This window comes from Aulonocara stuartgranti, assembly GCF_965226115.1.
Source record: "Aulonocara stuartgranti genome assembly, chromosome: 19".
NCBI lineage: Eukaryota > Metazoa > Chordata > Actinopteri > Cichliformes > Cichlidae > Aulonocara > Aulonocara stuartgranti.
In genome coordinates, this window is record NC_138955.1 from 27778532 (window position 1) to 27794544 (window position 16013).

Here is a 16013-nt window from a genome sequence, read left to right on the forward strand (position 1 = left end):
CGCTTTCTGTCGCCAAGACAATGCGTTTCTCACTGTTACATGCATTTAAATGGGAAACTCGCCTGAGACAAAGTATAGGTTTTCATTATGTGAATAATTTTAAAATCTTAGCTCAAACGGCTGCAAAGACCTGTTTGCCCAGCACGGGGATATTGAGTTCTATAAGATAAAGCCATAAACATGTTTGTCTGAGTCTTCTATCAAAAGTTACAGCGATTTATATGAAGTTGTACGAAAATGCTTTCTTTCGCCAAGACAGTTACATGCATTAGGTTTTCATTATGTGAATAATTTTAAAATCTTAGCTCAAACGGCTGCAAAACCTGTTTGCCCAGCACGGGGATATTGAGTTCTATAAGATAAAGCCATAGACATGTGTGTCTGAGTCGTCTATGAAAAGTTACAGCGATTTATATGAAGTTGTACGAAAATGCTTTCTTTCGCCAAGACAGTGTGTTTCTCACTGTTACATGCATTTGAATGGGAAACTCGCCCGAGACAAAGTATAGGTTTTCATTATGTGAATAATTTTAAAATCTTAGCTCAAACGGCTGCAAAACCTGTTTGCCCAGCACGGGGATATTGAGTTCTATAAGATGAAGCCATAGACATGTGTGTCTGAGTCGTCTATCAAAAGTTACAGCGATTTATATGAAGTTGTACGAAAATGCTTTCTTTCGCCAAGACAGTGTGTTTCTCACTGTTACATGCATTTGAATGGGAAACTCACCCGAGACAAAGTATAGGTTTTCATTATGTGAATAATTTTAAAATCTTAGCTCAAACGGCTGCAAAACCTGTTTGCCCAGCACGGGGATATTGAGTTCTATAAGATAAAGCCATAAACATGTTTGTCTGAGTCGTCTATCAAAGGTTACACCGATTTATATGAAGTTGTTCAAAAACGCTTTCTGTCGCCAAGACAATGCGTTTCTCACTGTTACATGCATTTAAATGGGAAACTCGCCTGAGACAAAGTATAGGTTTTCATTATGTGAATAATTTTAAAATCTTAGCTCAAACGGCTGCAAAGACCTGTTTGCCCAGCACGGGGATATTGAGTTCTATAAGATAAAGCCATAAACATGTTTGTCTGAGTCTTCTATCAAAAGTTACAGCGATTTATATGAAGTTGTACGAAAATGCTTTCTTTCGCCAAGACAGTTACATGCATTAGGTTTTCATTATGTGAATAATTTTAAAATCTTAGCTCAAACGGCTGCAAAACCTGTTTGCCCAGCACGGGGATATTGAGTTCTATAAGATAAAGCCATAGACATGTGTGTCTGAGTCTTCTATCAAAAGTTACACCGATTTATATGAAGTTGTTCAAAAACGCTTTCTGTCGCCAAGACAATGCGTTTCTCACTGTTACATGCATTTAAATGGGAAACTCGCCTGAGACAAAGTATAGGTTTTCATTATGTGAATAATTTTAAAATCTTAGCTCAAACGGCTGCAAAACCTGTTTGCCCAGCACGGGGATATTGAGTTCTATAAGATAAAGCCATAGACATGTGTGTCTGAGTCGTCTATGAAAAGTTACAGCGATTTATATGAAGTTGTACGAAAATGCTTTCTTTCGCCAAGACAGTGTGTTTCTCACTGTTACATGCATTTGAATGGGAAACTCGCCCGAGACAAAGTATAGGTTTTCATTATGTGAATAATTTTAAAATCTTAGCTCAAACGGCTGCAAAACCTGTTTGCCCAGCACGGGGATATTGAGTTCTATAAGATAAAGCCATAAACATGTTTCTGAGTCTTCTATCAAAAGTTACAGCGATTTATATGAAGTTGTACGAAAATGCTTTCTGTCGCCAAGACAGTGCGTTTCTCACTGTTACATGCATTTAAATGGGAAACTCGCCTGAGACAAAGTATAGGTTTTCATTATGTGAATAATTTTAAAATCTTAGCTCAAACGGCTGCAAAACCTGTTTGCCCAGCACGGGGATATTGAGTTCTATAAGATAAAGCCATAGACATGTGTGTCTGAGTCTTCTATCAAAAGTTACACCGATTTATATGAAGTTGTTCAAAAACGCTTTCTGTCGCCAAGACAATGCGTTTCTCACTGTTACATGCATTTAAATGGGAAACTCGCCTGAGACAAAGTATAGGTTTTCATTATGTGAATAATTTTAAAATCTTAGCTCAAACGGCTGCAAAACCTGTTTGCCCAGCACGGGGATATTGAGTTCTATAAGATAAAGCCATAGACATGTGTGTCTGAGTCGTCTATGAAAAGTTACAGCGATTTATATGAAGTTGTACGAAAATGCTTTCTTTCGCCAAGACAGTGTGTTTCTCACTGTTACATGCATTTGAATGGGAAACTCGCCCGAGACAAAGTATAGGTTTTCATTATGTGAATAATTTTAAAATCTTAGCTCAAACGGCTGCAAAACCTGTTTGCCCAGCACGGGGATATTGAGTTCTATAAGATAAAGCCATAAACATGTTTCTGAGTCTTCTATCAAAAGTTACAGCGATTTATATGAAGTTGTACGAAAATGCTTTCTGTCGCCAAGACAGTGCGTTTCTCACTGTTACATGCATTTAAATGGGAAACTCGCCTGAGACAAAGTATAGGTTTTCATTATGTGAATAATTTTAAAATCTTAGCTCAAACGGCTGCAAAACCTGTTTGCCCAGCACGGGGATATTGAGTTCTATAAGATAAAGCCATAGACATGTGTGTCTGAGTCGTCTATGAAAAGTTACAGCGATTTATATGAAGTTGTACGAAAATGCTTTATTTCGCCAAGACAGTGTGTTTCTCACTGTTACATGCATTTGAATGGGAAACTCGCCCGAGACAAAGTATAGGTTTTCATTATGTGAATAATTTTAAAATCTTAGCTCAAACGGCTGCAAAACCTGTTTGCCCAGCACGGGGATATTGAGTTCTATAAGATAAAGCCATAAACATGTTTCTGAGTCTTCTATCAAAAGTTACAGCGATTTATATGAAGTTGTACGAAAACGCTTTCTTTCGCCAAGACAGTGTGTTTCTCACTGTTACATGCATTTGAATGGGAAACTCGCCCGAAACAAAGTATAGGTTTTCATTATGTGAATAATTTTAAAATCTTAGCTCAAACGGCTGCAAAACCTGTTTTCCCAGCACGAGGATATTGAATTCTTTAAGATGAAGCCATAGACATGTGTGTCTGAGTCGTCTATCAAAAGTTGCACCGATTTATATAAAGTTGTGCAAAAACGCTTTATTTCGCCAAGACAATGTGTTTCTCACTGTTACATGCATTTGAATGGGACACTCGCCCGAGACAAAGTATAGGTTTTCATTTTGTGAATAATTTTAAAATCTTAGCTCAAACGGCTGCAAAACCTGTTTGCCCAGCACGAGGATATTGAGTTCTATAAGATAAATCCATAAACATGTTTGTCTGAGTCTTCTATCAAACGTTACAGCGATTTATATGAAGTTGTTCAAAAACGCTTTCTGTCGCCAAGACAATGCGTTTCTCACTGTTACATGCATTTAAATGGGAAACTCGCCTGAGACAAAGTATAGGTTTTCATTATGTGAATAATTTTAAAATCTTAGCTCAAACGGCTGCAAAACCTGTTTGCCCAGCACGGGGATATTGAGTTCTATAAGATAAAGCCATAGACATGTGTTTCTGAGTCTTATATCAAAAGTTACAGCGATTTATATGAAGTTGTACGAAAATGCTTTCTGTCGCCAAGACAGTGCGTTTCTCACTGTTACATGCATTTAAATGGGAAACTCGCCTGAGACAAAGTATAGGTTTTCATTATGTGAATAATTTTAAAATCTTAGCTCAAACGGCTGCAAAACCTGTTTGCCCAGCACGGGGATATTGAGTTCTATAAGATAAAGCCATAGACATGTGTGTCTGAGTCGTCTATGAAAAGTTACAGCGATTTATATGAAGTTGTACGAAAATGCTTTATTTCGCCAAGACAGTGTGTTTCTCACTGTTACATGCATTTGAATGGGAAACTCGCCCGAGACAAAGTATAGGTTTTCATTATGTGAATAATTTTAAAATCTTAGCTCAAACGGCTGCAAAACCTGTTTGCCCAGCACGGGGATATTGAGTTCTATAAGATAAAGCCATAAACATGTTTCTGAGTCTTCTATCAAAAGTTACAGCGATTTATATGAAGTTGTACGAAAACGCTTTCTTTCGCCAAGACAGTGTGTTTCTCACTGTTACATGCATTTGAATGGGAAACTCGCCCGAAACAAAGTATAGGTTTTCATTATGTGAATAATTTTAAAATCTTAGCTCAAACGGCTGCAAAACCTGTTTGCCCAGCACGAGGATATTGAGTTCTATAAGATAAATCCATAAACATGTTTGTCTGAGTCTTCTATCAAACGTTACAGCGATTTATATGAAGTTGTTCAAAAACGCTTTCTGTCGCCAAGACAATGCGTTTCTCACTGTTACATGCATTTAAATGGGAAACTCGCCTGAGACAAAGTATAGGTTTTCATTATGTGAATAATTTTAAAATCTTAGCTCAAACGGCTGCAAAACCTGTTTGCCCAGCACGAGGATATTGAATTCTTTAAGATGAAGCCATAGACATGTGTGTCTGAGTCGTCTATCAAAAGTTGCACCGATTTATATAAAGTTGTGCAAAAACGCTTTATTTCGCCAAGACAGTGTGTTTCTCACTGTTACATGCATTTGAATGGGAAACTCGCCCGAGACAAAGTATAGGTTTTCATTATGTGAATAATTTTAAAATCTTAGCTCAAACGGCTGCAAAACCTGTTTGCCCAGCACGGGGATATTGAGTTCTATAAGATAAAGCCATAAACATGTTTCTGAGTCTTCTATCAAAAGTTACAGCGATTTATATGAAGTTGTACGAAAACGCTTTCTTTCGCCAAGACAGTGTGTTTCTCACTGTTACATGCATTTGAATGGGAAACTCGCCCGAAACAAAGTATAGGTTTTCATTATGTGAATAATTTTAAAATCTTAGCTCAAACGGCTGCAAAACCTGTTTTCCCAGCACGAGGATATTGAATTCTTTAAGATGAAGCCATAGACATGTGTGTCTGAGTCGTCTATGAAAAGTTGCACCGATTTATATAAAGTTGTGCAAAAACGCTTTATTTCGCCAAGACAATGTGTTTCTCACTGTTACATGCATTTGAATGGGACACTCGCCCGAGACAAAGTATAGGTTTTCATTTTGTGAATAATTTTAAAATCTTAGCTCAAACGGCTGCAAAACCTGTTTGCCCAGCACGAGGATATTGAGTTCTATAAGATAAATCCATAAACATGTTTGTCTGAGTCTTCTATCAAACGTTACAGCGATTTATATGAAGTTGTTCAAAAACGCTTTCTGTCGCCAAGACAATGCGTTTCTCACTGTTACATGCATTTAAATGGGAAACTCGCCTGAGACAAAGTATAGGTTTTCATTATGTGAATAATTTTAAAATCTTAGCTCAAACGGCTGCAAAACCTGTTTGCCCAGCACGAGGATATTGAATTCTTTAAGATGAAGCCATAGACATGTGTGTCTGAGTCGTCTATCAAAAGTTGCACCGATTTATATAAAGTTGTGCAAAAACGCTTTATTTCGCCAAGACAGTGTGTTTCTCACTGTTACATGCATTTGAATGGGAAACTCGCCCGAGACAAAGTATAGGTTTTCATTATGTGAATAATTTTAAAATCTTAGCTCAAACGGCTGCAAAACCTGTTTGCCCAGCACGGGGATATTGAGTTCTATAAGATAAAGCCATAGACATGTGTTTCTGAGTCTTATATCAAAAGTTACAGCGATTTATATGAAGTTGTACGAAAATGCTTTCTTTCGCCAAGACAGTGTGTTTCTCACTGTTACATGGATTTGAATGGGAAACTCGCCGGAGACAAAGTATAGGTTTTCATTATGTGAATAATTTTAAAATCTTAGCTCAAACGGCTGCAAAACCTGTTTGCCCAGCACGGGGATATTGAATTCTTTAAGATGAAGCCATAGACATGTGTGTCTGAGTCGTCTATCAAAAGTTGCACCGATTTATATAAAGTTGTGCAAAAACGCTTTATTTCGCCAAGACAATGTGTTTCTCACTGTTACATGCATTTGAATGGGACACTCGCCCGAGACAAAGTATAGGTTTTCATTTTGTGAATAATTTTAAAATCTTAGCTCAAACGGCTGCAAAACCTGTTTGCCCAGCACGAGGATATTGAATTCTTTAAGATGAAGCCATAGACATGTTTGTCTGAGTCTTCTATCAAACGTTACAGCGATTTATATGAAGTTGTTCAAAAACGCTTTCTGTCGCCAAGACAATGCGTTTCTCACTGTTACATGCATTTAAATGGGAAACTCGCCTGAGACAAAGTATAGGTTTTCATTATGTGAATAATTTTAAAATCTTAGCTCAAACGGCTGCAAAACCTGTTTGCCCAGCACGAGGATATTGAGTTCTATAAGATAAATCCATAAACATGTTTGTCTGAGTCTTCTATCAAACGTTACAGCGATTTATATGAAGTTGTTCAAAAACGCTTTCTGTCGCCAAGACAATGCGTTTCTCACTGTTACATGCATTTAAATGGGAAACTCGCCTGAGACAAAGTATAGGTTTTCATTATGTGAATAATTTTAAAATCTTAGCTCAAACGGCTGCAAAACCTGTTTGCCCAGCACGAGGATATTGAATTCTTTAAGATGAAGCCATAGACATGTGTTTATGAGTCTTCTATCAAAAGTTGCACCGATTTATATAAAGTTGTGCAAAAACGCTTTATTTCGCCAAGACAGTGTGTTTCTCACTGTTACATGCATTTGAATGGGAAACTCACCCGAGACAAAGTATAGGTTTTCATTATGTGAATAATTTTAAAATCTTAGCTCAAACGGCTGCAAAACCTGTTTGCCCAGCACGGGGATATTGAGTTCTATAAGATAAAGCCATAAACATGTTTGTCTGAGTCTTCTATCAAAAGTTACAGCGATTTATATGGAGTTGTTCAAAAACGCTTTATTTCGCCAAGACAGTGAGAAACATCTCACTGTTACATGCATTTGAATGGGAAACTCGCCCGAGACAAAGTATAGGTTTTCATTATGTGAATAATTTTAAAATCTTAGCTCAAACGGCTGCAAAACCTGTTTGCCCAGCACGGGGATATTGAGTTCTATAAGATAAAGCCATAAACATGTTTGTCTGAGTCTTCTATCAAAAGTTACAGCGATTTATATGGAGTTGTTCAAAAACGCTTTATTTCGCCAAGACAATGTGTTTCTCACTGTTACATGCATTTGAATGGGAAACTCGCCCGAGACAAAGTATAGGTTTTCATTATGTGAATAATTTTAAAATCTTAGCTCAAACGGCTGCAAAGACCTGTTTGCCCAGCACGAGGATATTGAATTCTTTAAGATGAAGCCATAGACATGTGTGTCTGAGTCGTCTATCAAAAGTTACACCGATTTATATAAAGTTGTGCAAAAACGCTTTTTTTCGCCAAGACAGTGTGTTTCTCACTGTTACATGCATTTGAATGGGAAACTCGCCCGAGACAAAGTATAGGTTTTCATTATGTGAATAATTTTAAAATCTTAGCTCAAACGGCTGCAAAACCTGTTTGCCCAGCACGAGGATATTGAATTCTTTAAGATGAAGCCATAGACATGTGTTTATGAGTCTTCTATCAAAAGTTACAGCGATTTATATAAAGTTGTGCAAAAACGCTTTATTTCGCCAAGACAGTGTGTTTCTCACTGTTACATGCATTTGAATGGGAAACTCGCCCGAGACAAAGTATAGGTTTTCATTATGTGAATAATTTTAAAATCTTAGCTCAAACGGCTGCAAAACCTGTTTGCCCAGCACGAGGATATTGAATTCTTTAAGATGAAGCCATAGACATGTGTTTATGAGTCTTCTATCAAAAGTTGCACCGATTTATATAAAGTTGTGCAAAAACGCTTTATTTCGCCAAGACAGTGTGTTTCTCACTGTTACATGCATTTGAATGGGAAACTCACCCGAGACAAAGTATAGGTTTTCATTATGTGAATAATTTTAAAATCTTAGCTCAAACGGCTGCAAAACCTGTTTGCCCAGCACGGGGATATTGAGTTCTATAAGATAAAGCCATAAACATGTTTGTCTGAGTCTTCTATCAAAAGTTACAGCGATTTATATGGAGTTGTTCAAAAACGCTTTATTTCGCCAAGACAGTGTGTTTCTCACTGTTACATGCATTTGAATGGGAAACTCGCCCGAGACAAAGTATAGGTTTTCATTATGTGAATAATTTTAAAATCTTAGCTCAAACGGCTGCAAAACCTGTTTGCCCAGCACGAGGATATTGAATTCTTTAAGATGAAGCCATAGACATGTGTTTCTGAGTCGTCTATCAAAAGTTGCACCGATTTATACTTTGTTTCGGTCGAGTTCCCCATTCAAATGCATGTAATCGTCAGAAACGCACTGTCTTGGCGAAAGAAAGCGTTTTTGTAAGACTTCATATAAATCGCTGTAACTTTTGATAGAAGACTCAGAAACACATGTTTATGGCTTCATCTTATAGATCTCAATATCCCCGTGCTGGGCAAACAGGTTTTGCAGCTGTTTGAGCTAAGATTTCCAAGTTATTCACATAATGAAAACCTATACTTTGTTTCGGTCGAGTTCCCCATTCAAATGCATGTAACAGTGAGAAACGCATTGTCTTGGCGAAAGAAAGCGTTTTTGTACAACTTCATATAAATAGCTGTAACTTTTGATAGAAGACTCGGATACACATGTTTATGGCTTTATCTTATAGAACCCAAGGTCCCCGTGCTGGCAAAATAGGTTTTGCAGCCGTTTGAGCTAAGATTTTAAAATTATTCACATAATGAAAACCTATACTTTGTCTCGGGCGAGTTTCCCATTCAAATGCATGTAACAGTGAGAAACGCATTGTCTTGGCGACAGAAAGCGTTTTTGAACAACTTCATATAAATCGCTGTAACTTTTGATAGAAGACTCAGAAACACATGTTTATGGCTTTATCTTATAGAACTCAATATCCCCGTGCTGGGCAAACAGGTCTTTGCAGCCGATTGAGCTAAGATTTTAAAATTATTCACATAATGAAAACCTATACTTTGTCTCGGGCGAGTTTCCCATTCAAATGCATGTAACAGTGAGAAACGCATTGTCTTGGCGAAATAAAGCGTTTTTGAACAACTTCATATAAATCGCTGTAACTTTTGATAGAAGACTCAGACAAACATGTTTATGGCTTTATCTTATAGAACTCAATATCCCCGTGCTGGGCAAACAGGTCTTTGCAGCCGTTTGAGCTAAGATTTTAAAATTATTCACATAATGAAAACCTATACTTTGTCTCAGGCGAGTTTCCCATTCAAATGCATGTAACAGTGAGAAACGCATTGTCTTGGCGAAATAAAGCGTTTTTGAACAACTTCATATAAATCGCTGTAACTTTTGATAGAAGACTCAGACAAACATGTTTATGGCTTTATCTTATAGAACTCAATATCCCCGTGCTGGCAAAACAGGTTTTGCAGCTGTTTGAGCTAAGATTTTCAACTTATTCACAAAATGAAAACTACTTTGTGTCAGGCGAGAACTCCATTCAAATGCATGTAATAGCGAGAAAAGCACTAACGTGGTGATATAAAGCGTTTTTCATGGTCTTCATAAAGATCGGTGTAACTTTTGATAGAAGACTCAGAAACACATGTTTATGGCTTCATCTTATAGATCTCAATATCCCCGTGCTGGGCAAACAGGTTTTGCAGCTCTTTGAGCTAAGATTTTAAAGTTATTCACATAATGAAAACCTATACTTTGTTTCGGGCGAATTCCCAATTCAAATGCATGTAATCGTCAGAAACGCACTGTCTTGGCGAAAGAAAGCGTTTTTGTAAGACTTCATATAAATAGCTGTAATTTTTGATAGAAAATTCAGATATACGTATTCATGGCTTTATCTTATAGAATTCAATATGCCCGTGCTGGGCAAACAGGTTTTGCAGCTAATATTTTCAAGTTATTCACATAATGAAAACCTATACTTTGTGTCGGGCGAGTTCCCCATTCAAATGCATGTAATAGCGAGAAACGCACTGTCTTGGCGAAATAAAGCGTTTTAAATGGTCTTCATAAAGACAGCTGTAACTTTTGATAGAACACTCGGAATTACATATTTATGGCTTTGCCTTATAGAACTCAAGGTCCCCGTGTTGAGCAAACAGGTTTTTAAAGCTGTGTGAGCTAAGATTTTCAAGTTATTCACAAAATGAAAACCTATACTTTGTGTCGGGCGAGAACTCCATTCAAATGCATGTAACAGTCAGAAACGTGGTGAAACAAAGCGTTTTTCATCAACTTCAACTCTAGTTATTAAAGACAGCATGGGACCAAATGCATGTAGCCACCCTTCACCCACCTGACATTTCTTCCTCCTGAATTAAATGAATGAATGGATGAAAGTTAAATGACTACAAACATAAAGCCACTAGTTCCCACACTGGAGCTCCCTGATACTGTGTGTTAACTGTATTTAGCTTTTATCAACAGTTGTAACAGGCTAAGCCACCTGAGACACTGCATTGAATGATTGTTCCTGTCTTAATGATTTCAGCTGACTGGTTTCAGCTCAGATGTTCTGCTTTTTCCTTTCAGTAGATCAAATCAGGTCGTGCTGCTTCTACTTCCAATTTAATGGCAAGAAGAAGAATAAGAATGCTTCAGCGAAGTGGCGTTCATGGTCTCAGTGAACAGTCATGGTCACACACTGCATGTGGTTTTAAAAGCAACATGTCTGTTCAGTACAACGATCGAGATGTGTAATATTAGTGCAGCTACGGTTTGTTCTTGAACATCAGTTCTGTTTTCTACTTTGATCACTTAGACCAAAAAAGTGTTGTTTTCAGATTCTTTCTTTTAAATCTATAAAGCACCTGCTCATTTTTTATTACAATTAGTTTCACATAAATGTTAGTGTTTCCTTTATGATCTTTTAATGCTTACACATTAGAGACATTTCTGTTACCTGTTTCTGTTGACTCAAGAGTTGTGAAATGTTCTTTTATTTAATGCACAATATGAAGTTCATAATTTTCTTACAAATAAAACTCTAATGACAAAGCTGTGCTTATTTCTGAGACATGAGTTTTTGAATGTGTTTAGACAGTGTGCATTTGTATGCTGAAACTGTAATGGTGAACCTGAGGTGATGGTCAACAGAAGGCAAATATATATCAATATAAAACAATATTGAAGTAATGTCTTTACCCCCTGCAGCGTGTGGACGCGGTGCACACAATCACCTTATTCACTGTAGTAAACATGCACCGCTAGCTCACGTGACTGACTGTCTCCATAGTTACATCGTATATTATTAGCTATGTAAACAGCTTCCATAGATACCGCCATAGCTCTCTGCAGCTGTAACACTTTCACACTTTGCAAATCATTTCACGTGTTTGATAGTTATGAAGACAGAATATGTTTTTAAGGTCATGCTAGGCGGTTGCTATGGTGGTTGGTAAATGGTAATGGTAAATGGCCTGCATTTGTATAGCGCTTTTCTAGTCCATAGGACTCCAAAGCGCTTTACACTACATTCAGTCATTCACCCATTCACACACACATTCACACACTGGCGATGGCAAGCTACATTGTAGCCACAGCTGCCCTGGGGCGCACTGACTTGGCTGGTTGCTGTGGACTTGGCTTGACCGCGTCCGATTCCTGTTATTAGCTGTCCGCCGTAGGAAGGCTGCGTTCCATTTACAAGTAGAGACAGTCTGCCGCAACTCGAACTCAAACCCTGCTTTGTTCATTAATTATAGGCCTTTTATAGCCGTTCATGACACGCACACACACACACATAAAGCACTTTGCCTCACCATGAGAATGCAAGTTTACCTAACCTAACCTGAAAGTATCTGATATAGGATAGAAAAATGAAGCAACCAGAGATTTAATGATGAAGACTCTGGGTTTTGTAGTTCACGTTTTACAGTCCTGAATGACTCTTTGCATATTGAAGAGGAGTTTAGAATGCACTTTATATTTAGACTGTTGCTGTTTAATTTTTTACATTGTTGCCGTGTTATGTCATGAATAAGGTTCACCTGCTGGGGGTTTGATGGATCAGCTGGACAATACAGTCAAAGTCAGACTTCAGTCATCATATGCAAGAATCCTAGTTGGATTTTTGTTGTCACTCGTGTTTTTGAACCAAATATTGAAAACAATTCTGACAGACTGGATACCTCATCAGGGTGTACATTACCTTTCACTCAAGCATCCCAGGACAGAGCCCTGCCCCACCATGAGCCTGGGTGGATCCGTGGTTATAATATAAAAGGACCAATACTGAATATGAATATTTCATGAAAATAGAATTATAATACGAATTAGTAATAAGGGTTTCTCTGCGCCCTTCTCCACCCCATACTCAAAGAGCTGTGGGCAGAGAGGGTGACAGGAGAGGATGGCACTGAAGAGAAGATGCTCGGTTTCTGGAGTCTCCTGGTCCTGTCAGTATTAGTAGGATGCATCTGCTGTGTCTTCTCGTGGATGCTCACCTACCTTGACTCATTCCAGCCTGGTATGGATTTCCCAACACTGCGGACAGTGGCCAACGTCAGAGACGTTTAATATTTATTACATATGTCTGAATTGCTAACCCTAACCCTAGCTCAACAGACCACAATGCCCTGGACTGTCAGTATTATTACATGCTGTGAACATAAGTAGCCTTGATCACAGTTTATGTTGTAAAAGAGAAGGAATATTGAAAAAAAGATCAACATTGTGATATTATTTGTTCCAAACTGACCAGAAACATGCTTGTCAGACTCTCACAGCATAGGATCAGACTCACTGTGCATGACAGCTCAGGCCAATGATGTCTGTTAGATTGTCAGCTGTTTAGTGCTTCTGTACAGTTAGGGTCACCGTCTCTATTTCAGAATAATTAATATGCGGAAAACACTAAAAGTTGATTGTCTTCCAATATTCTAGCATAATTAAAAAACTTTGACTTTGTAAGTACATATTATTAGTCCTAATGCCAGCATGATTCTTCATAACTCCTGCTTTGAAATACTGAACTTTAAAATTTACTTGATGAAAGATAATTTACAGTGGCACTCTGTCAGGATAATTCTGACTGTAAGATCACTGTATTAATCTGAATCCTTCTGAAATGTGCTGTGAATGAATGCTGATGCAACTCACTGTGGGAAAGCTGTTAATAAAATGAATCTCACATGCAACACATTCACAGAGGAAGAGGACACAAAGGGAGGACATGCAGAGGCTGTGTTAAAGTCAGAAATCCAAATCTTTAGCCAAAAACAGGCGGCGGTTACAAACAGGAAGACAAGCAGTCCATCAAACAGTCTACAGGGTCAAACATACAGAGAATTCAGTATATTCAGTGAATTATCATCAATTACAAAAGAGAAAAAGAGAATAGGAGAAAAACAATGATTTCTACGAAAATAAACCTTGATGGAAACATACAGAATGTAAACTGTGTGAATTTGGTGAACTTTGTTAGTAACAAATGAGAAAAAAAAAAGAGAGACAAAAACTTAGTATTCATTACATTACATTACATTAGAAAGCATCTAAACATTCTGGTCGTGGATTTTTACAGTCTTAGTTCCGCTCGCTGTCATCATTATAATCATCATGATCAATGGCGAGGTCCTGAGGTGGGTGGGGCTGTCTCTGGTGCTGTCACCATGAAGGAACAGCATCTGGCACGTGTTGCTGAAACATCCCAGTACACTGGTGTAGTTTCCTCTCCAGCTGTTTGACATTTGACACTTCAACATTAAGGGGAAGAAGAAGAAATAGTGTTAGGTCAGGTGACCATATGGTTTCTAAAGTAACTGACAGGAAGTAACCAGGCCGTTAGAAATGGATGGCAGAAGTGGCGCAGCTGCCCCTCTGTTGGTCTTCCTTGGTCTCTTGTGTTCTGGGGGCCTCTGGATGTCTGGAGTTTTGATCTCCTCCATACCTGCTTCATGCCCTGGTGGACGGGGCTGTGGCTCCCCACACCCTCTAGCACATAGGTGTCAAACTCTGGCCCGCAGCCTAATTACATTTGGCCCGCGAAGTCATACCAAATTACTATTAGAGCTGACCTCTAATAGCTAATATATATAGTTTAGTATTAAGCTTTGCTTGTTCCATATTCAGTTTTTCAGCAAAACTTGTTTGAGTCTATAAGAAAAGATTCATTCTCATGAATGGAGGAAGATTTTTTTTTTTTATATTAATGTTAGCCCGCGACTTTGTTCCAGTTTTGAATTTTGGCCCACTGTGTATTTGAGTTTGACACCCCTGCTCTAGCAGATCATTACATGAAGGAACCTTTTAAAAAGCACGTCCATGCTCACAGGTGTACACACGGGTGTTCACACACACAAACTACACCCTTTTTGGCTCCTACCTCAAAGCACACTGTGCGCTGTCGATATTATGTGCTGCACAATAATGTTTAATATTTAGTATTTACTGTTATATTCACATATATCATCGTGATGTTGTTTATTGTATTGCTCTCCTTTTCTTCTGCTGTTTTTCTTTTTTCTTTCTCAACAGGTGATCTAGGTTATTGTATTGTATGTATTTTTTTTTTGTCTGCTTATTTAGTTGTTTTTTGTTTTTTTGCTCTTTATTCCCGTCCCTCTTCTCCGCTGTTTTTCCCCCTCTTCCTTTCTCCCTTTTCTTTTCCTCATTCAAGTCTGTCCCGTATCTAGCAAGTGAAAATAAAAAATAAATAAAATAAACAATAAAAGGTATATCAAATAGACCATTACGGCAAGGCTGGGATGGTTAATTTGGTAAAGTAAATCCGTTGGGCATCTTTCTTCGCCTTTAGACAATAATTCTGATGGCAAAAGAACCAAACGGGACAGGCAGAAAAAAAAAAAAAGAAAAGAAATGGGTGGCATGTGTTTAGAGGTACTGTAGCTGTACTTACCAAAAGCAGAAGCACACAGATGACAGATCAGATGCTGAATGTTGCAGGAACATGCTCGTGCAGTGGTCATTCAGTGCTGCTCCGGCAGGTTAGACAGTCCAAGACTGATATGCTGCCCATCTGAGAGTTTGAAAACACACATGCAAAGATTTATTTTGTATTACAGTCAAAGTTGGATGTTCATTTTTGTCCTTTAAAAATGTTTGTGTATTTGAAAGCACTAACATTTAAGGATGACTTGGATCGTCTCCTTTAAAGGGGAGACAAGTGTATCCACTGATCTACGTCACTTTACCTGGATGATGACTCCTCTCCCCCTCACTCAGAAACACTCCTAATATAACCAAGCAAATAAATAATATTGAAGATTTACTTACATCATTACAAAAACATCAAAAACATCTCCCTTTGATTCTATTTCTCCATTCCTGCTGAACATCAGGCAACAAATATCTCAATAAATCACAGTAAAATGTAAAGCACATGTTTTCTCTGCTTTGTCTAACCTCTGCAGAGCCTCTGTCAAGAAAAACATATCTGTAAGCATAAAACAAATATACATTTCATAACACGTCACTGGACAAACCTCGGTCAGTTGATTTCCTCTGTGCAGTGCAGACGAACATCAGTCAGCAAGTCAAGGTGGTGAGATGGACTGGTGTCCTTTGTGACTCTGCTGGTTCTTCTGAGGAAACACCACCGTCTCTCCACACCGTCACCATCTGTGAGCACAAACTGCTGCTCTGCCAGCATGTAGGAAATCACATATCACACACACAGGGGTGAAGAAACATTAGAGCTCAACTTTGGATACTTTAGATCTAAACAGATCAAAGTAGCTCTTAGCTTCAACAATCAGTGAACAGACAAACAATGATACCATACTGATTCTGTATGAATACAATATGGTATTTTCAATACAGGTGTCAAATTAATTCATTAAAACTAATACAGATATATGTTGTTGTTTTTTTTGATAAATTAGTTTGCTAAATTATAAGA

The 16013-nt window shown here is 38.0% G+C and overlaps 1 long non-coding RNA gene across 1 annotated transcript; it reads right to left on the reverse strand.

The window, feature by feature from the left end:
* Positions 1-15071: 15071 nt before the first annotated feature.
* On the reverse strand, positions 15072-16013 carry LOC309695210. Its single transcript, XR_014273075.1, has 3 exons — positions 15598-16013; positions 15237-15345; positions 15072-15131 (listed from the first exon to the last, which is right to left on the reverse strand). It is a non-coding gene; the product is annotated as an uncharacterized lncRNA (long non-coding RNA).